Raw genomic sequence first — 23568 nt, 5'->3', positions numbered from 1 at the left:
CTGAGCAGAGCATCTGTGGAAGACAGCTGGAACTGGCATAAAAGACTTTCTCACCTGAACTTTAATAATATCAATGAACTTATGAGGAAAGATCTTGTAAGAGGATTGCCCAATGCAGTGTTTACTCCTGATGGCTTATGTGATTCATGCCAGAAAGCCAAGCAAATGAATACATCTTTCAAGAGTAAAACTGAATCCTCCATTCTTGAACCATATCATCTACTTTATGGTGATCTCTTTGGTCCAGTGAATATTATGTCTATTTCCAAGAAGAGGTATGCACTCATAATTGTTGATGAATACACAAGATACACATGGGTGTGTTTTCTGCACATAAATGATGAATCTCCATCCATTCTTCTTCATCATGTGAGGGAGCTGGAGAAAGGATCAACATACAAAGCGAAGATCATGAGAAGTGATAATGGAACTGAATTCAAGAATAGCTCTATGGAAGAGTTCTACAGACTCAAGGGGATAAAACAAGAGTTTTCTGCTCATGGAACTCCATAAAAAAATGGAGTAGTTGAAAGAAAGAATAGAACTCTGATAGAAGCTGCAAGAACCATGCTAGAAGAAGCAAGATTGCCTACCTACTTCTGGGATGGGGCTGTGCAAACTGCTTGCTTTACACAAAATACTACATTGATCAACAAGCATGGAAAACCTTGTTAGGACGAAAACACGCGCTAAAATTAAACGCAAGTATACACGTTCGTGAGTAATATAGAATTCTTTCTAGTTTGTTCCCACAGAGACTGGTTTAGGTTAAGTTCAATTTATGCACTTATGCAACAATGATATGGCTATCGTTCAATGCTAAGACAATAATAAATTGGATTTTGATTAAACTAAGAAAATTGACTAAATAACATTAACTAAGAGAATTGAGGTTGAATTACTTATATGAGACAAACATGGGATTCTAACTTCATTACTACTTCATTCAAAGTCATTGTTCTTAACCTTAACATGCGATGGTGATGACAACTAATCAGATAATATGAAACTAGTAAACGCCAACTTTCGTTGTACGAATACCCTACTACCGGACATCCACAAAAGAGATAGAAGCTGAATACACACCAATTATGTTGAGACCCTATATGTCTATTGAATTTGACAACATAAAGGTTTAATGAACAAGTTATCTATCATGATTACATAGGGCAAGTAAGATGGTTAAAATTACCTACGAATCATGCATAATAAATACATAAACCTATGTTAGCATGGCAAGTTCTAAATCTCTATATTCACTATCACTTCAATAGAGATTAACACGCTATCTTATATGTTATCTACGCACATAAGACGAATAAGCACAACCAATACTAGGATATCAATCAATCACCACACACCAAGATATTGAAGAAATTAACAATAGGAATCTATAAGTAAATCCGTTAGAACCCCACGATAACGATTAGTTCATAACCGAACTCATCGTCACCATGGGTTCCAATGAAAACATGATATATAATAATATAAGAGTATTAAGGTTTAAGACAAATCGAAAACAAGCATCAAAGTATCGCCTAAATTGAAGAATACAAAAGTCTTCTTCTCCGTAGCCATCTTGCGCTCTCTAGGTCTTCTTACTGCTCTCCCATATCTCCTCGTTGTTAAAAACGTCTTATTTAAGGTATATATAGGCTTCAGGATCGAACTGAACTTCAAAATCTCCAAAACAGACTCGAATCAGGAATCTGGCTGAACGGACCAGCGCGGCCGCCCCGCATACCAGCGCGGGCGCGCCGTGATACCGTAGTTGGAATTCTAAATTTTCTTCTTTTCGCTGTAACATTTTCTATACTCGTCAGAATTTGATGAATAAGCAGTCCACGCGAAGCTCTCGAGATCCTATACAAATTGGGAATGGCCTTGACTTTAGATTCTTGGCTCTTTTCAGCATATATTCAATAAAAGCTCCATTCTTTCTCCAACTAGTGGATGAGATGAAAAAACACAAAAATATATAAAAAATACCAACAACTTGAGTCCAAAATACCAACTTAAGCTTGTAATGAAGCGTTCCAAGTAGATATAAAATCCCCTTATCAAAACACCATTTGAGATGGTGAAAGGAAAGAAGCCAAATTTGAAGTTCTTTCATATTTTTTGTTGTAAATGTTTTGTTCTCAAAACTCATCCGGAGCAGCTAACCAAGTTTGATCAGAAAGCTGATGAACGAATATTCGTAGGTTATCCATCGACTACAAAGCCTTCAGAGTTTACAATCTGAGAACAAGAACAGTCATGGAATCTATACATATATCTTTTGATGACAAGTACATAACAGGTCTAGAAGATGCAGATGGCCATGACAAATTAAGATTTGAAAATGAAGTTCCTTATGCTGAACTCTTAAATCCTGACTCTGATACAGTAAGTCCTGATATCACTCAAAGCTTTGAGATTCCACATAATAGTGGAAATTCTTCTGACACTGAAGCATATATTAAGGGGGAGCAACATAACTTAAATCCATAGACTACAACAAGTGATTCAACTTAAGAGACATCAGTAGAAAGATCATCAGAATCATCTTCCTTAAATTCTGATAAGTCAAATATGGATAAATGGGAACACTGATTCAGGGGGAGCATCAGAAAACAAAAGTGGTACTACTCAAATAAATAACAGAGAATTCATGGATCAAGGGGAGGTTCGTCTTCTAGGAGTCTACTTCCATCTGCAAGAAAATGGTTTAAGTCAAACACACCTGATTTAGTCATTGGAAACCCTGACAGTGGTGTAAGAACAAGAAAAGCCACTCAAAATGAATGTCTCTACCATTCTTTTCTATCTCAAACTGAACCTAAAAAGATTGAAAAAACTCTACAAGATGCTGACTGGGTCACAACAATGCAAGAAGAGCTAAATGTATTTGAAAGGAACAAAGTTTGGACTCTTTTGCCAAGACCAAAGAACAGATCTGTAGTTGGCACAAAGTGGATGTTCAGAAACAAAACTGATAGTGAGGGAATTGTTACAAGGAACAAAGAAAGACTGGTTGCAAAGGGTTACTCACAACAAGAAGGCATTGATTATGATGAGACATTTGATCTAGTTGCAAGGCTAGAGGCAATAAGGATCTTTCTTACCTATATTGCTCACAAGAAGTTTAAGGTGTTCCAAATGGATGTGAAGAGTGCATTCTTATATGGAGAACTCGAAGAGGAAGTTTATGTTGAACAACCTCCAGGGTTCATTGATTCAAGGTATCCAGATCATGTCTACTTATTGGATAAAGCACTCTATGGACTGAAGCAAGCTCCAAGGGCCTGGTATGAAACACTTGCTCTATTTCTGCTAGAGAGTGGTTTCACAAGAGGTACAATTGATAAAACTCTCTTTTATAAATACCATGGTAAGGACTTTTTATTAGTACAGATATATATATGTTAATGATATCATTTTTGGATCTACTAATGACAAACTTTGTGAGAGATTTGCAAAGCTAATGCAGTCCAGGTATCAGATGAGTATGATAGGAGAATTAAGTTTTCTTCTGGGGTTACAAGTCAAACAGACTAATGAAGGAATCTTCATAAATCAATCCAAATACACCAGGAATTTACTCAAAAGATTTGTAATGTAAGACTGCTCAACTGTATCAACTCCTATGGCCAATGCAACCAAGTTAGATTTAAATACTGGTTATTCAGTAGATATAACTAACTACAGAGGTATGATTAGCTCACTCCTCTATCTGACTGCTAGTAGACCTGATATCATGTATGCTACATGTCTCTGTGCAAGGTTCCAAGCTGACCCTAGAGAACCTCATTTATTAGCTGTAAAAACAATTTTTAAGTATCTCAAAGGCACCATGAATCTGGGATTATGGTATCCTAGAAATTCAGACTTTAAGCTAATTGGATAATTAGATGCTAATTTTACATGATGCTAATTTTGCAGGATGCAAAATAGACAGGAAAAGTACTTCTGGAAGCTGCCAATTTCTTGGAGGTAGATTGGTTTTTTGGTATAGCAAGAAACAAAAGTCAATTTTCACTTCTACTGCAGAAGCAGAATATATTACTTCAGGAAGCTGTTGTGCTCAAATTCTATGGATGAAGAATCAGCTACTGGATTATGGGTTAGACAATTTTTTTAATCCTATATATTGTGATAATCAAAGTGCTATTGCAATGACAGGAAATCCAATGCAACATTCAATGACTAAGCACATCAGTATCAGATACCATTTCATAAGGGAACATGTGAAAGCTGGTACAGTGGAATCGGTCTTTGTTCCAACAAATCATCAAGTAGCAGATATATTCACCAAGCCTCTCTGTGAAGCTACATTCACAAGATTGGTGAATGAATTGGGAATGATTTCAGAACAGTTCTCAAACTCTGATAATTAAGTCTGCTGATATTTTTGAAGTATGGTATCTTATTATTTGTTAGTACTTGTTAAATACTGATTCTTATGCTAAATGCTTGATGTCATGATAACATGCAAATTGTGCTAAATGATCTTATGTGAAAATTGCATGTTGAACTACTGATTATGCTTAGAAACTCTGTTATTAGTTAAACTTGTTTGACTAATAGTTTATGTCAGTAGTTGATAAATCCTGATAATTGTGATTACCTGTTGTTAATGGTCAAACTTTGATTGACTATTTTTGATGAGAATAATGTTTAAATCAGCATTTTAATTACAAGGTTGAAGTTGGCCTCATATGGGAAATTTTTCATGGTTACAGGTGTTTACTGATTAGTAAGATTTGGAACATGTTCGTTTAATGCTTAACCTTATTCTCAGGAATTGTGCATACAGTAACACACGTTTACATGATTACTTTTTAAGTCAATTGTATGTTGCCACATGTCCTATTAAACTGAACGTGACTAAATTAGTGGAGAAAAGTATTGTATAAAAATCAATTTTTGATTCTAGATGATACTTTGCTTATCTGTGTTATTCTCTCTCTCCGCTACTTTACCCTTCTCAAAACCTAAACTCTGAAACCCTAACTACAGTTTGTAAATTCTTCTTGAAAAATTAACCATGACTTCACCTACTGCTTCTAAAGCATTTGATTATGGTGGTTCCAAGTTTGTGACTAACAACTATTCAGCTATCTTTTCTAACAACAGCGAGAAAGTTGATTTTCATAATTTTCAGGACTTTCTTAGATCCAGTGAGATGGGGTTTGCTCTCACAGTTCTACCCACAATCTCTGGTGACCAGGTGCTTGCTATCCGGAGAACTGGCGTATTTGATGACGGAGGAGCTAATGGATCTCCAAGCCTTGTTTTTGAATTTGATAATACAACAAGGATAGTAACTCCTCAAACTGTACGAGATGCTTTGCAGTTGCCTACTCATACCTCCTACTTAAGTTTGGTTGGAGATACTGAGATGAGGAGATTCTTTACTGAGATTGGTTATGACAAGGATTTGAAGAACCTTGGTCAGTTAAAAAGGAATGGACTAAGGAAAGAATGGAATTTCTCCTTTGACTGCATCACAAAGGCATTCAACAACAAATCCTCAAATTTTGATGCCTTGTCCATTATGACACAACAGATAGGGTACTCTCTAATTCATGGTTCACATTATGATTATGGTAGAGTAGTTCTGTCTTTTATTGGTGATAGGATAAATGCTGATAGAAATATAGTATATTATGCTAGATTCTGTCAGTTAATTTTCAATGCTTATTTTCCTAATACCCTATCCCCTTTAATCAAATAGTGTTTGTGTTTAAGGTGACAAATAGGGCTTCTTCTGACTTAATTTCACAAGATGAAAAGCGGTTACATTTAGCTCCCTTGAGGTTACCTTTAGTTGCAAGAAACTTGCTCTTAGCAAGACTTTCTGAGACTTACGGTTTGCTTAACAGTCAAAGTGCTAAGATGCAGGAAATAACCATTGGAAACCCCTTGCATCTCACCTCACCACAACAACTCAAACACTAAAACCATCTCAAATAGAAGCCACCTCAAGTGTCTCTCAAAAGACACTTGTAAAAAAATAGAAAGACTTGGTACAAAAAGCTACAAATCTTGCTGTAGTTAAGTCAAAACTCGAAGCATCTCAAGTTCCTCATTCTTCAAAACCTTCAGAAATTGTAAAGAGGAAACTTGTACTTGCTGGATTAGAATCATATTCAGATGAGGACAATGCTACCTTATCTTCCATATTTCCAAACCTTTCATCTAATTCTTCTCCAAAACTAGTTGTTTCATCAACTGGAAAAGACACAGCTGCTGATTTTCGTAAAAATTCCAGACCAAAGAGTAGAAGATTGGTTAAAGCTTATTACATACAGCACTTGCTCAAGCTTAAACAGGAAATTGTTGAGGAGACACAGAGTGCATTAAATCTAAATTCTGATATCCAGTCTACTGCTGAGGTGCTTGTAGAACTGTCTGAAACTCCAGTCATGCAATATCACAAGAGAGAAAGGGAAGTCTCTCATGAGCAAGTACAAGCTAGTGTCAAGAGGCTGCAAGGAAAATGACTTTTTCCTGGATGAAGAACACAAGAACCTGTATCTCAAAGGGGTATAACATCTACATCTTCTGATCTAATAACACAAGAACCTGCACCTCAAAGTAGTGCAGCAGATATCGAAGCACAAGAGCCTCTGATTGAAACTGCTTAGGAGCCTATTACTGCAATTGTGGAGAAGAGTACACAAGAACCTAGTTGTCAAAGTCATCCAGCAACTCCTAATTCTCCTGCTACATAAGAACCATTGCATTAAAGTTGCAATGCAAGCCTTACTCCTACTGTAGTGACTCTTATTATTGATGCTGAAGGAAGAGTTCATCTGTCTCAAGGGTCTACTGATATTTTATCAGTACCACAACTGAATGTTCGCACGAAATCTGCATCTTCGGATTCACAAGGTATAAATACTTGTGTTACTTTATCAGCAATTATTTTAAATATTGATTTAGTTCTTTCAGCATTTATAGTATACTTTTCATGATATAAATCCTTTTGAAATGATTATATCTAGACCTTAGTTAAGGACTACCTCTAGTTGTATGATCATAGATCACCCTTCTTTAGCCACCTCTTATTTATGTAGGACAATCTTTTTTAGCCTTTTTCTGTGAGATGTGTGAAAAGATTGAGAGAAAAACAGAATTTAAGAGAGGCAGGATCCTTCCTGGAAAAAGGAGAGGTAGATGAGAGATAGGATTTAGTAATCCTTGTGAGGAAGCTCTGACCATTGAAAGTCATGAGATGTGTGGTGTGAGGAGTAGTGAGACTATTGTAAAAGAATAGAGAGATTAATTTTTCTTTACTATATGATTGCAGATGCTCAGAGTACTAAAGGAACAGATGTTGAACAGTAGTCTGTTAAATCTCAGGAAAACTTTAATTTATCAAAGGCTATTAATCTCCCTATAAGTCTAAGTGCTGATACTTTCTTGCAGTCCATACATTCTAATATTCTACCACATGAGATAATCCCTGTTTTTGTTGAAAAACAGTCCATTTACTCTAATTTACCATCATCGGAGGAATTCCCTGTTGTTAAAAATGTAGTAGCACAACAGTCCATTCATAAACTTTTATCCATTTTAGAATCACCACAACATGTTACGGGAACTGAAATTATGGAAGATAATGTTGAAGCTCCAATTCATTTATCTACAATACTTGAAGATGTGGAGTTAACTACTGAAGGTGTGGAAGCTTCTGAAACTACTGGATCATATATTGCACCAATTTCTCATTCAAATCTTCATGCTGAAGCTGGTGATAAAGTTTAGTAATTAGTGCAAAATCCGGTTGTCATTGAAGAATCTAATGATGGTAAAGAAGCTAATATTTCCAATACTATTATAGATCCTAAGGATGATCTATTCTTCCATGAAGATATGTCTATGTATGTGAGACAACAGAAACTGAAAGAGTTAAATGCTACCAAAGAAAAGAATTATTTTGATAATCTCTGGAATGCTTATCAGAAAGATAATATGTATCCTATTTCCAGAACACAAGCTGTTGCACATCTGGAAACAGCAGAACAGAAGATTACAAATCCTGATATGCTGAATCATCTGAAAGCATCAACTTTAGTTGTCAGATCCTTACACACGGCTCATGAAGCAACTACTAATCAAATCAATCAGATTAAAGAATATTTGATTGCTTCAAAGCTGACTACTCATCAGGAAATTCAGAAACAAGTTTCACCAATAGTTGCCAGAAAAATTTCAATTGAAGCCAGTCAAGCTAGATTGGAAGCTAAACAACATCAAATGTCTGCTCAACTTACTGAAGTACAGAATTCAATAGAGCTAATTCTTTCTCTACTACTTGGTGATGATTCCAAAACGGGGGAGAAAATTGTTAAATCTAAATGCAAACAGTTGTCATTGTCAAGTACTGATGCTGAAACTTCTGATGGAGGTAATAAGGGAGACAGAAGGATAGACAAAGGAGGAAACAAAGCCAAAGGAGGAAACAAATGAAGAGTTGAAAATTTAATTGTTGCTGATGAAGACCAAGGTATTCTAGAGATAGAAGCTGGTGCAGAAGCAAGTTAAATTTCTCAATTTCTGGAAGACAACAGCTAAGGAAAATGAAGGAAGACTTCAACAAATCCATAAAGACATCAAATGCTGAAATTGCTATAATTTCTCAAGTACTTTATGAAGATGATCCTTCTAACAAACCAAACAGAGGTATAGTTACAAGGAAAATGAATCAAACAGAAGATCTCAGATCACAAGTTATAGTAACTGTTGACTTGAAGCTTAAAGAAAAAGAGATGATAGAAGAGAAGTCAAAGTTTTCAGAGTCTGAAGCCAAAGTTATTGAAAAGAACCAAAGGAAGATTATTGAAGTAGAAATCATCAAAGCTGGTCAAAGAAGGAAGATTTCTGGAAGCATTCTAAGATAAGGAACCGGAGTTAACCTCTGACATTGCTCAAGTTAAAGAAGCAGTTCAGGATAAAGAGTAAAGTCTGATATTCATTGAAGCAAGATTGAATATGTATAATTGATTCCTGCATTTAGATAGTTTTAACATCAACTGGAAGTTGTCCATAATTCCATAATTAACAAGTTGGGGGAGATTGTTATGAGGGATTGATGATATCAAACAGAAACTATCAGAAGCATCGACAGATGATAATTACTAACATCGACGGATGATAGTTACAAGCATCGACCGATGATGATGATTGTATCGATGGATGATGATGACATCGACGAATGTTGATATTCCACAGATAATAATATCAACAGATGATGATGTCAACAGATGATGATGTCAACAGATGATGAAATCAGTATTTGTCATATCAGTTGATCATTGAGGAGGAAAGGGAAACATGAACTCAAGTCGGTGAAGGACTTTATCTCAGAAGCAAATATATAGGTTTACTTGTTAATAGAATAGGATTCCTTATACATTGGTAGTTGTGCTCTATATAAAGCACATATTAGGTTCATGCTATAAGTATTGTGATATTGTTATATCTTTCGCATAACCTAGCAGCTCTCAAGGATATTTGTTCATCCTTTTGAGAGAGTACATGTGTAATAAGTTTTTATCAAATATTATAAAAATTGTTGATTCCGTTGAAACTTTGTCGAATTAATTATATTAACTATATTCACCCCTCCTCTACAATTGATTAAGGGCCTAACAGTATACATACATGGTCAGTATAAAATTTACATCATGAGGATTCCAATCCACATAGTGAAGATCCACATCGTGAGATTTTTTAATCTATAAAATAAATGAATTCAGAATTTCTAAGCTTCATGCAACATAATACCTCGTAGTAAAAGCTAATGGGTAGGATGTCAACTGTCATGAGATCATTTAGTGCACAAGTCCCTAACTACACCCATAATTACATAAAATAGTATTAACAATGCTCTGATAGCCTCTAACAGTACTATCCTATGATATATTTATTATTGTTTCTGTTCTTTCACAACTTTGACTTTCTGGTCTTTCACAACTTTTACTTTCTAGTTTCTCGTTCTCGCTCCTCGACATGCTTATCTAATGCACATGGTCTTTGCTTTACACTTCATCATCCGAACCAAACATTTTTAACTCTATTAATAAACCTATTAATACAAACTGGTAAGGATAGGGCAAAATAATTAAAGACGGCAAATACATATGCAAGAGGAATACATTAACACTTTTACAGATACATTACATAAACTCCTAGCTTTGACTACAAAATATTAAAAAGTTTGGATATATGATGCTCTCAGATGAATGATGCCTTTTTGAAATAAACAGCAGATGCTACAAGCCTACAACATCTGCATGCACAACTTTTTCAGTTTAGAGGTGAAACTAATTCCTATCACACATCAAAAAAAAAATTGGACAAAAAAATCAAACTGCTACCTTAAATTAGACAGCCAGAATAGTTTGGTTTACAAAAAACTTGGGAAATCAGAACACACCTTGGTGAATACATCAAGGTGCATTCCACAAGCATCTTTGGATAGTTCAGGGGCAACAGAACCAGCTGTAGCTGGAACAGCTTCATGTTAAATGGTGTGTGGACCCATCACATCATCGACATCTTTGTGTACAATTTCACTTCCAATGCCAAAAGCCATACATATATAAAAATAACCGGAAACATAAAAATACAATGTTCAATTTACAAAGAACATTGTAAACATATTAGATTCAAAAAATCATTCAGGTAAGTGTTGTCATACCTTGAGCAATAGTTAGTTGCACCAAGGCCTCCAAACATGAATCCACCGCCGCCACCACTCGACGTAGGAGCAGGGGAAGGAGTTTGGTGAACTGCAACAAAAACAGTAGAACCATTAGGAATGAAAAAACATCACAAAATAGGAGCAACCAATACAACAGACTATCCAGTTCCTTAAAAAAAGATCCTTTCATTACAACAGACAGTTCAGTTCCTTATAAATCTCCAACAGGCCATGCTAAAACTTAAATAATTCTAGACACATATATAATCAAACAGTGACAATACTACGAGAAAGCGGAAATGAGTACAAACTGATTTTAATATATTAATTCTAGACGCATATCAAAATTCTCATACCAAAAATCAAATAGTGACAATTGAGAGTACTAATTAGATAGCACAACCTGATTTAAAAGTATTAACTAAAATGTACAAGTACGGAGACATTTTTCGATAAGCAAACACAACAATACACAAATTAATTGAATTAAGCCTTAAATTCTCTAGAAAAATCAATCTTTTACCGCGAACCTCAATGAATTAAGTGTGGTTATTCTATACATAGAATTGTATATACAAATTCCAACTTTGATTGAATTATAAGGTAGCAGCCATCCAACTAAAATAAAACTCCTCCAGTATTGTAAATATAAAATTGAGGTTGAGAAATATAGAAATTGATAGAAAAAGATAAAGAAGGTGTGAAAAAAGCATAGCATAATTAGGTAATGAAAATATAAAATTACCAAGAAAAGCAAATAAAAGCGAGGATTCACTTTTTTCCTATTATTCGGTGATTGGATTCAATCTCTGACTGTATGAAGAAAACAAAGGAGAAGAAGAGGATGTATTATATTTTCTTCCTTTTTCTAGTTGAACTTACATGAGGAGGAATCGTAGTTTAATTCCACTAAAACACACAATGCATTAACTAATTCCTCAAAATAACAAAAAAAACAAAAAAAATTAAAAAAGGTCACGAAAATACACAAAACATGAATAAATACTTTCAAACCATACCATAGAATATAGGTAGGAAGAATTCTTAAATCTCTAATTTCTTAAATCCCCAATCAAGTTTTGAACAAAATTAGGGTTTATGTTCTTACCCACTTTATTCGAACAACACAGTTGGAGTTGAGAGCTTCGAGATTTACTTAGCTTAAACTTAGAATCCAGATTCAATAGAGAGAGAGAGAGGGAGAGATGAGTTCGTTGAAGGGGCTGGGATTAGAGAGTCCGGATGAGAAAAAAGTATGGATGAGAGAGAGTGTGTTAGGTGCGAGCTGAGTGTTTTTAGTTTTTAGGTTTTTGATTTTGATTTTATTGTGAGTATGTTGATTTTGGGGGAACTGAAATTTGTGCAAGGGGGAAGTATTTGGTGAAGGGGAAAACATATATAACTTAAAACATCTACGGGGGAAAAGTATGGGATGAGCGCGTTTATTTTTTTTAGAGTTTACATTATATTTCGGTTGTATTAGAAAGCGATGTCGGAAGCCATACACATCGGTTTCATTTGGAGCGATGTTGATAGTACATTTTTACATTAGTGCCACAAGTAACCGATGTCTAATGGGCCATGTCTATTAACGGATTTCTAGTAGTGTCTCACACCGCAGGTGAATCGGGGGGACTATCCCTCGTATTATCTTCCTTTTCAAGTAGAAGCCGAAGATAGTTCTTCAGAGGCCGAAGGCCGTTCTATTAGTTTGAAGGAGATCTGGGCGTAATATTTGGCGCCGTCTATGGGAATAAGAGAATCGCAAACGAGATATCGGGAAAATGACAAACACTATTCATGAACACTGATCACGGCGTAGTTTCACTCCTCATGACGGGGGATAGACATCCTCCTTGGTGGATGCCGATGGAGTCATTAAGTTAACTCTCGAAGAGGAGGCTTTGCTTTTCAAGATCCGTGCAGAAAAGCTAGCCGCAGAGAAGGGCAAAGTAACAGATGATCAACCCGAGAAAGAGGCGGAGGCCCAGGCAAAGTGAAGAGAGGCCGGTGTATTGCGACGGAAAGCCCTGAAGCTCCAGAGGGAAGAAATTGAGCTACAGGAGAAAGCACTATGTGAAGCACTGAAGCTAATGAGCAAGAGAAAACCACCAAACTGAGGAAAGAGCGAAGGGGGTATGACGAAGAAGACGAGTCTGACTCTGATTCGCACCCCAGGAGGAAGCGAACGAAGCAACACTTTTCATCTGATTCGGGAGAAGAACTTGATGGGTCCCGAATCAGACTAACTTGCCTGGAAAAGGCCATGTTTGGTGACAGAAGAGTCGACCAAGAACCGATTGTGACGGAAGAGATCGAGCAAATCGACCTCCCCCGGACGAGGAAAGGCACTTCCCAAAGATGAGTGAGTTTAATGGAAAGGGCAACCAGGAGGAACACTGTAAAAAATACGAAATGTTGATGATTGGGATGGGTCATAATGACATCATGCTCTGTAAAATGTTCAAGACCTACCTGAAGGTATCGGCTTCGATGTAGTACAAGTCCCTCAAACCTAGGTCCATCGGGTCATATGAATAGTTGAAGAGAAAGTTCCTGAAGTACTATTCATACCTATGCTGAAAGGCGAAGGACACTGAGGCCCTGATCCACTGTAGATAGAGGGAGAATGAGGAACTTGGGGATTACTTGGCTCGGTTCAAGGGGGAAGCTGGAATAGTCACAAATCTGGACAAAGTCAGGGCGATGGGCTTCCTTATGGCGGGGCTGGACCCCTATAAAGGTAAAAAGCTTCGCTCCTCCCTTTACGATTTTCCCTCAAAATCCCTAAATGATATATATGTTAGGGGCGAGAACATTCGGAGGAAAATGGAAAGTATTTGGGGATACAAATATTTCCGAAGGGATGACTGGTCGAAACGAGCAGAAAGATATGATAGCTCAAGATCTAAAAATGACCGAAGGGATGGCAGGAAGGAAGGAACAAAGGAAACCGACTGTGGAGCCGAACGACGCTGAGATAGAAATTCAGCTGTATTCACTCCTCTGAATGCACCAATCTCCAAGATTCTCCATTAGATTAAGGGAAAGCCTGGGTGCCAAGATGAAGGTCCCGAACCACAAGAAGAACCCCGACAAGTACTGTGATTATCATAGAGAAAAGGGGCATAATACTGATGAGTGCTACCATCTCAAGAAGCTTATCGAATGGATGATCAAAGAAGGCAAACTCAATCAATTCATCTAAGATCTGAGGGACAGACTAGGGTCGAAGGACAATCAGGAAGAACCGGAAGCTGAGGAGCCCGAACAAAGAGACAGGATAAGGGGTGAGGTGAAGACAATTTCTAGGGGCAGTGTGCTGGACAGAGATAACAAAATGGCAAAGAAGAAATATGCCCGATAAGTGTACAACCTCTATCAGTTCGGCCAGTCAAAGTCCCACATACCTATAACTTTCAGTATAGAATATTATGAGGATGTCATTCGTCCACATGAAGACCCCCTTATCATCAATCCTCTCATTAGACAAAACAAAATCTGGAAGGTGCTCATAGATACTGGCAGCTCGGCCAACATCCTGTTCCATAAAACCTATTATAAGATGAACCTGGTCGGCCAACAACTAGAGCCTTACAACAAAGCACCTCTCAACGCCTTCGGAGGACACCTAATACAGTTTGAAGGTACGATCACCCTTCCCGTCCTTTTGGGAAAGTTACCATATACTGTTGAGAAGCCAATAAATTTCTATATGGTTCGGATTGAATGTCTGTATAATGCCATTATGGGAAGGTCATTCTTGTCAACCTAAGAGGCGGTAGAGTCCATACCCCACATCAAGCTCAAATTCCCAACTGAGAAGGGGGTAGGAGAGATGAGGGGCCATCAGAAAACTGCCTGAATAATCATGCTAGAAGACTTAGAAATAGATCAGGCCTACGAAAATCCAGATGAAACTAGAAAAAGAAAAGGAAAAAGAGTCGAGGTCGAACCCAGTAGAAGTAGAGAGACCCTGAACATCAAGTTGGAAAAATTCGGGGCAGATCTTTCGAGTCCGATCGCTGAGCCAGCTGTTGAAGTTGAAGAAGTTGAACTATATGTTTGGCATTCGGGCAAAATGGTTTGAATTGGGAGAAACATGGAGAAAGATCTTGAGAAAAAGGTTATTGTGATGACTCGACAGTACCATGATGTGTCCGCCTGGGGGCCAGGGGATATGCCTGTTTTGGATCCCAAGAAGGCTAAGTATTATCTTAATGTGCAGCCTAAGGCCAAACCAGTGAAGTAGAAGAAAAGAACCTTTGCAGTCGAATGATAAAAGGTCATTGAGGCAAGTGGAGAAGCTGTTGGAGGCTAAGTTTATAGAAGAAATTGAGTATCCTGACTGGTTGGCTAACGTGGTAGTCATTAAGAAATCCAATGGGAAGTAGAGGATGCGCGTGGACTACACAAATCTCAACAAAGCTTTCCTGAAGGACCACTACCCCTTACCCAGTATCGACCAATTGATAGACACCGTGGCTGGATACCAGGTACTTAGTTTTTTTGATGCTATTTCTAGTTATCATCAAATTTCCATGAACGACAAGGATGTGCCAAGACAGCGTTTATAACTCTGAAGGGAACCTATGCTTATATTAAAATGCCCTTCGGACTTAAAAATTCTGGAGCCATGTTTCAGCGAATGATGAACAAAGTGTTCAAGGAGCAGATTGGCCAAAATATGGAGGCTTACATAGACAACATGATCGTGAAATCCATGTTCCAAGATTATACCGAAGATCTGAGAGAATGCTTCGAGACTCTCCAAAGGAATAACATGAGGATCAATCCGAACAAGTGCACTTTCGTAGTGTCAATCAGAAAGTTTCTGGGCTACATGGTCAGTGCCCGTGGGATAGAGGCGAACCCAGAGAAAATTGAAGTTGTTATTGACATGGAAGCTCCTAAATGCCTTAGGGACATCCAAAAGCTGACCAGACGACTTGCTGCCCTTCTGCGTTTCATCTCCAGGTCATCCGAGAAAGCACTCCCTCTCTTCACCGTGCTTAAGTGGTCAAAGAATTTCGAGTGGGGGCCGGAATGTCAAAAGGTGTTTGAAGAAGTAAAAGAATATCTCACCAAGTCCCCACTCTTAATGAGGCCGGATCCGAAAGAAACCCTTCATCTCTACTTGGTTGTGTCCGACCGAACACTGGGAGCGGTACTTATAAAAAATCATGAAGGGAACTAACATCATATCTTTTAAATGTCCCATGTGCTTAATGATGAAGAAACAAGGTACCCCAATGCCAAGAAATTCGCAAATGGGTTGGTCATGGCCTCCTAAAAATTACGACATTATTTTCAAGGCCGAACAATTCAGATGGTCATCGATTAGCCGTTGAAGAAAATTCTGACAAGGCCAAAAGCTTCGGGAAAGGTTGTAGCTTGGTCCATCGAGCTGGGAGAATATGACCTCGAATTTGTCCCCTGAACGGCGATCAAAGCCCAAGCTTTGGCAGAATTTATTATCGAATGCACATTCTGCGAACCGAATGACCTCACGATGGAGGAACAACTCATTCAGACCAGGGTAAATGGAATCTCTTTGTGGACGGATCGGTTGCCGGGAAAAAGTGTGGGGCTGGCTTAATCCTCTCCAGCCCCGACGGGTTTGAAATATGTCAAGCTATACGGTTCGACTTCCTCCTCACCAATAATGAAGCGAAATACGAAGTCCTCCTTACTGGAATGGAGTTAGCTCGAAGCCTTGAAGCGAAGCATTTGAGGGCATTTAGTGATTCCATGCTGGTATTCAAACACTTTTAGGGGAATATAAACAAAGGGATCCTCGGACAAAGGCTTACGCCACTAAGGTAAAAGATTCTTCTTTGCCATTTAAAACTTTTGAGCTAAGTCAGATAGGCAGGGAAAATAATAGTAGGGCAGATGCCCTATCTAGGCTAGCTTCGGCTGAGACACAGAGCTTGACTAGTTCTATCTATCTCACCGAAGCCAAGATGCCTTCAATCGAAAAGAAAGATTACCTTGAGATTCACCAAGATGCTGAATGGATGACCCCTATTCGGAATTGTTATTCCCTAACAATATAACAAGAATTATAGAAGGGGGAATTGAATGTAATTCTGGTTTCTTTTCGAGATTTATGAAAAATGGTTCTAACTTAATAATATATATGTGTTTGATTTGCAAAGTGCGGAATGAAAGAATTATATAAATCAAAACACAAGTAATAAAAACACAGGTCTTTAAAACTTTCTGGTGGATTTGAATGTGTCCACCAGATATATATATATATATATATATATATATATATATATATATATCAAAAGAACCCTGTGAAGCTTGAATAGCTCACAGCTGCTTGTACAAGTGAACAAAAAAAACTATAGAGAAATTCTTAACAGTTACAGCTTTTTCTATTTCTCTTCTAAATTATGTTTGCTTAGTTGTTTGTTCTACTAGCTACACTTGGTTTATATATCACCAAGTTTACATTGTAATAAGACAAGATAATAAAACAAAACCTATCAAGTCTAACTACATGTTGCTTCACTATTGTATTCCAGCATCTTTGAATATCTTCAAAATAGCATGAAAATGGTAATGCTTCTTTGTTCTCAAAACCCTGCTAAACAGGCTGCCATATTCCTTTTGCAAACACCCAACGCATGTGACTGTGTTATCGCTGTCAACGGATATTTAAATTGATCATCCGTCGGGTACATGCTTGTTATCCATCGGGTAGCCTTGTTGATCATCCGTCGGGTAGCTTTGTTGATCATCCGTCGGGTAGCCATTTATCACTTGACTCCATTTCATTTGTGCAGAATTACAAGACGTCTTATATTTATATTTAATCAACCTATTCTGTATATCTACTAGTAGTCTACATGATTTATAAGCTACTATAGAATCTATACAAAGTTGTTTGTAGAAATGTGCTACAGTACTTATTGTTACATAAGCTACTCACCCGGTGGATATCAATTAGTCATCCATCGGGACTATATTGAATCATTCATCGGGACTATAATTGATCATCCGTCGGTGCTACAAAATTCACTAAGTTAAATCTACTAAGGTGTTTTGTTTAGCTTATCATCAAGTACACAACATATTCCTAACAATCTCCCCCAATTTATGTCTACTGGAATTGTAGCCATAAATTAAGAGAAACTTGATGATAACAAAACATCCTAAAGATACATAAAGAAAAATAGTAGATAAAACTGATAATTGCTACAAATTGCTGAAAGTTGAAGAATGCAAAGTACACAAAGAAATTTCTTGATAGGTCACACACACTGTAGAAGGGGGTTGAATACAGTGTTTACTACAATCAAATCGAATTAAGAACACAAGTAACTGAACACATATTTTATTCAACACAATAAACTCTGTTACAATATGGAACTGTCCTCTCTCAATGATGAACAAATTATCACGAGAGCTGCTAGAGTTACAAAGAATAATAATATCGATTTCGATAACACATTTAGTGTAAGCCCTATGCCTGTGTTTATATACTACACAGTTACAAGATAATTTTCTAATTGATATTGAATACAATTCTGCTTCCTAAAATATATCAATCAGTTATCTTTTCTTCCAAGTATTCTATTCTTCATAGAATTGCTTCTTCATGCATATCTCTTCTTGCGTTTGTCATGATCTTCTTTCCTTTCAATCAGCTGCCTTCCTTATCTGAACGCCTCCTTAAGTCCTGATATTATCTCCTGATAAATATCTCCTGATAACTTAAGTTCTTACAACTTAAGTTCTGGTATCTTAAGTCCGGACTTCAGTATAAGTACTGATTTCCAGTTAAGTACTGATTTGTCCTGTTAAGTAAGATCTGAAAACTAAACACAAATCATCATTAGACATGACATCACAAATTTATCTAACAATCTCCCCCAACTTGTAAATTAGCATAATATACAAGTTCAACAGATATTTGATGATGTCAAAAACATTAAGTACAAATGCATGAGAATTTGACTAGATAACTATAACTTACAGTCCTTGTAGCTTTACCATCCTCAAGGTTTGATATCTGCTTCAGTCTGTATACACTTCAGAATTTAAGCAGTTGTAGATCTTTGACTTGGCTTCAATTTCTGATCTCTATGATGCTAGGAGTTGTTCTGAGGTAATTCTTCAAAAGACATCTCTCAGCATATTCAAGTTCATTAACCATCCTCCTTTTAGCATTTTTCAATTCAGCTGTATCTTCACCAGTTTGAAAAATAGCAGCCCTGAGATAATTTATTTTAGCTTTCCTTATGTCCTGATCAACTCTGATCAGATATGCTTTGTCAGACTCTATATTGAATTCCACAGCCTTATAACCCAGAAAAGTAGTTATGATCTTAGCAGTGTTAGGCTTCATTTCAACAATATCACCTTTGTGATCTCTGTACTTGGGAAAGTATAGGTTGTCAGACTTTACAGAGTAAAGCTTCTTCTGTGTTTGAATATTTGATTTTAAATAATCTGCATCACCATTTGTAGATCTATTTTTCACTTGAAGTAAAAATAGAACATGTTCTAGTTCTTCAAAATACTTCAGTGGAATAGCATTCTTCCTGATCTAGAATACCCTACCATCTGTCATAAAATATAACATGATGTGTTCTTTCAAAACAGAATGGTAAACCATTTGTACAGATTCAAGTTGATTCAATCTCTCAGGAGTTGCTCTTACTCCTGGTTCACTTAAGGAAGTTGGATCATTGGTAGTATTGTGTACTCTTCTTTCATCAGAACTACCCAATCCACATTTATCTCTTGCTTCCTTTCATGTCCCAACTCTTGCTTCAAAACCACTTGTTGCAGTCTTCAAATGTTGAGTCTGTTTAGCTTTGGTGAATCCTGGTAGGAGTATCTTTGAAGGTTTAACATGAGCAATGTCAGAGGTTTCCTTTTCCTTAACTTCTGATATCAAGTCAACTTGAGCTATGTCAGAGGTTGCTTGCTTCACCGTCATATCAGAACTTACTACATCTTGACTCTGAACAACATGAGCCATATCAGAGGTTGTTTGAGAAATCTTCTTTTTCATCAGAGTAAGACTAGCATCTTCTTCATCAGTTATTTTTTCATCCATGACTGGCATATAAACCTTTACAGGTTCATCAATTTTTTCTTTGCTCTTGGACCTTGGATCTACTTCCACTTGTGATTTAGCTTTGGTTGCCTCAGAATTTGTTCTTTCCTTTATCACAATTCCCTTAAGCTTTGGAAGTTTCTTTTCAACAACAGAAGCTTTAGATTTTATCTTTACACTTTCTTCTTTGAGTCTAGCTTCTTCTTCCTTTAGACTCTCAAAGTCCATTCCTGGATTTTCTTTAAGAAATAATTTCTTTGAAATTTCTTCATCAAGTTCCAGATGTTCACCAGAACTTATCCTTTTACCAGTATCAGAACTTATTCTTCTCCCAGTATCAGAACTTGTTCCTTGACTTGTAATTCTAGCTTTACTTGATGAAAATCCTTTGCCTTGACCTTGACCTCTACCCTTATCAGAGTTTCCCTGGTCATCATTTCCATCATCCTTTCCCTTCAGTGTCTAAATAGATTTGCATTTGGAATTAATCACTTTCTCCCCCTTTTTGGCATCAGCAGGTAAAAGAAGAGAGACAAGCAATTCCACTGAGGATTGGATCTCATTGAGTTGAGTTTGCTGAGAAGCTTGATTCTTGAGAATTTCATCAATCTGAGTTTGTTGCTTCTCCTGAGTTTTCTCAATGTAGGCAATTTTGTCAAATGCAGGCTTGAAAAATCTGTTCTTTTCAAGTTTCACATCCATATCTTGCTGGATCAAGGTTTCTTGAATTTTATTCACCTTGGCATAAGTTGTTGAGTGTTGACCTTGAAGGTGCCTAGTACTCAATACAGTAACTCTCAGCTGTGCCTTAAAATCATCATTTATCAGCATTTCATCAGCTTTTGCCAGATGCTCAGCAAGAATCTTTTCAGTAGGAACAAAACTAACTGTGTTCCATTCCTTAGTCCACTCCTTTCCTCTAGGAGTTTCACTCCAAGTTACTGGTGCATCCCCTCTAACAAACTTCTTGACTAAATCAGCTTTGCATGGAGCTTGTTAAGGTGCATGTCCAGATGGACCAGCTGCATCAACATCTAAATTTATATCAGCTTCACCAATAAGTTCAGCATTATCAGCATCAGAACTTACAGAGCCTGCAGCATCAGCATCCTCTGATAGAATAACAGAATGTGAGGCGATAAAGGCTTCAACATCATCCTCTAAGTTCTGATCTGCAGCTAAGTTCTGATCAACAGCCAAATCTTGATGCCCACCTTCAATCTGATTTTCATCATCCAGATTCAGAATTGGTGTGGTTGGAATATTTTCATTGACATCAGCATTTAGAATTGGTGTTGTTGGTGGAGTGAGTTGAGTTGGTGGAGTTTCCAAGTACAGAACCTCAGGCACAACCAAGTTATGTATCTCTATTTCAGCACTTGTACCTGGGTCTTCAGTATGTACTTGATCAATTATTAGTGACACGGGAGGTGTAGGCACTCTGTCTTGAGCAGTTTCTGGTTGTGCAGAAGGAAGTGATTCAATAACAACTGCTTCTATTGGGATCAGAGATTCCTGACCCCCTTCCTTAGCTGCTTCATCATCCTCTGAATCTAACTCAACTGTGTCCCTGTGAGCTCTTTGCTTTTTCATTTTCTTCAAGGGTGGAGATACTTTAGGATCTTTATCATCAGGATTTAGCTTTCTAAGCCTTTTTGAGAGGCCTAGAACTCCCAGTTACAGTATCTTTCCGAGAAGAGACCTTATCAGCTTCTACAACAACAGGTTCTGATATGGGAACCTGTTCCTCAGTATCTGATTCATCTCTCAGAATAATTCTCCTTTTCTTCTGTTGAGTCTGAGGTACTATTTTAGTCCTCTTGGGTTTGGAAGATGAAGGCTTCACAGGATGTGCTGATGGTTGAGATTGAGATGACTGTGATGGTTTGAAATATGTCCTGATAGACGGTTGAGTAGGTTGAGGTTGAGAAGTTTGAGGTTGTTGTGTAGTTGTGGTATGTTCTGATGGCTGTTGTGTTGGTTGTAATGTGTTGGTGGGTTGGACATCAGGGTAAACAGATATGTATATTTGTGGGTCAGCATTTACCAGAATCTGTTTTACTAACTGAGGAATTTGTAAGGGTCTAACCACTTATTTCTTATTGTCAGCATTTAACAAATCATTAAAGGCCCTTTTTGCAAGCCTATAGGGTGGAATTAAATCAGTGGTAGGTTGGGGTTCATCAGCACAACAAAAAGTATATATAAGCTGACAGAATCTAGCAAAGTATACTACATTCCTATCCTCTGTCATCCTATCCCCTATGAAACCTAGCACAACACTTGCAAAATCTAAGTGAGTTTGATGAATAAGAGCATACCCGATTTGCTGACTCATGATGGGAATAACATCAAAGTTGGAGCACTTGTTGGCGAATGCCTTAGTGATATAATAAAAAAAGATCCATTCCTTTCTGATATTTGCTCTTTTCAGTTGACCCAGCTTTCCCAAACTTTTCTCATAGCCAAAACTGGCCATGAGCTGCTGTAGAACAGGGTCCTCCACTGTTGAGAATGTACAGCCTTCTGGTAAGTGGAGAGCTTTACGAACTGCTCCAGGAGTAACCACATGCTCAACATCATTTACTTCAAATACGATGTTTGGAGTACCAGTAGCACCACCATCATTAAAAAGCCCAGTCCGCCAAAACGTCAGTACTTGTTGGCTTGAAATAGTTTGAGGTTGGGTCAAAGTATACCCAATCTCACTATTTGCTAAGAAATCTTGCACAAAGTGCAAATCTGATGGAGCTTTAGCCTTGTTCAAGATTGCAGCATAGTTATTTGGTACAAACTTGGCTCCATCAACAATTAAATCCTTGGGCCCCATCAGAAATAAGTGAGAATCTTATTTACCTGAAAGTTATTTGATGAAATGTCTGTATAGTGAACTTTCAGAAAATATGAGAGAATAAGAAAAGAGAGAGAGTGAATATAATAAAAATATGAATAAAAGATTTGAAAATCTTTTATCTCTTTTACTTAGACAACCCACGTTACAGCAGTTAATGAGAAGTGGAACAGACCTTTACACCTGTCAAGCATGTCGCAGTTAAGGAAAAAGTTAATGGGCACGGTAAATAAGCAATTATTACTTTGCACGTTCAGTTTAAAAAAAATGTTCCCACTAAACAAATGATCATTACTGCTTTATCTCACATAAACCAATATTCTGAAAAAAAAATATGACCGTTGAAGTAATGAACAAAAATAAACCAAGTAGATAAATACTGCCACGTCAGCATCAAGACTTGATTATTATCAGGATTTAAAAGTCATCAGAGTATGGCTCCTTTACTCGAAAAGTGAATGTTTATTCCTGTAATTCTTCACACAAATACTGATATGTGTACATTAGAACTTAATCATCAGAACTTCCATCAGAACTTGTCCTCAGAATTTATGCAACTGACACTTAAACTGTTCATCTAAAACTGAAAGGAATATGTCCTAAGTCCAATCAGGAATTAGGATTTAGGAATAACTTTTATGTAATCTGTTTTGATTTCATTGATATTAATAAAGACTTGTTTTGTTTTTATTACGGGCTTTATCTATTTAAGTGTTTAAATAAGATATACCATAGTTTAGAGTAAAGCTTTTTATGGATTATGATGAGATCATAATAGTGAGACCTAAAAAGATGATAACTCTAAACTTAAATAGTTCCTGGTCATAGGATTACTAACTGGTAATTAATAATCCGTAAAGATCGGTACATACTATGCTTGCTTCATTATGAAGGATGTCTGTTCTCATAGATATTTGTGTGGTGACACTATAGCTAGTATGT

At 37.1% G+C, this 23568-nt stretch overlaps 1 long non-coding RNA gene across 3 annotated transcripts; it reads right to left on the bottom strand.

Annotated features, from left to right (window-relative positions):
• Positions 1-10002: 10002 nt before the first annotated feature.
• On the bottom strand, positions 10003-12100 carry LOC141705984 (uncharacterized). 3 transcript variants are annotated; one of them, XR_012568558.1, is made up of 4 exons: positions 11805-12100; positions 10694-10784; positions 10371-10568; positions 10006-10282 (listed from the first exon to the last, which is right to left on the bottom strand). It is a non-coding gene; the product is annotated as an uncharacterized LOC141705984 (long non-coding RNA). The 3 variants fall into 3 exon arrangements; XR_012568557.1 differs by having other exon boundaries at positions 10015-10282; positions 10430-10568; XR_012568556.1 differs by having other exon boundaries at positions 10003-10568.
• Between the last annotated feature and the right edge of the window lie 11468 nt (positions 12101-23568).

The sequence above is a fragment of the Apium graveolens genome, chromosome 2 (genome assembly GCF_009905375.1).
Source record: "Apium graveolens cultivar Ventura chromosome 2, ASM990537v1, whole genome shotgun sequence".
Lineage (NCBI taxonomy): Eukaryota > Viridiplantae > Streptophyta > Magnoliopsida > Apiales > Apiaceae > Apium > Apium graveolens.
The sequence above is the reverse complement of the archived record's forward strand: the minus strand, read 5'-3'. Positions and strand labels throughout refer to the sequence as shown.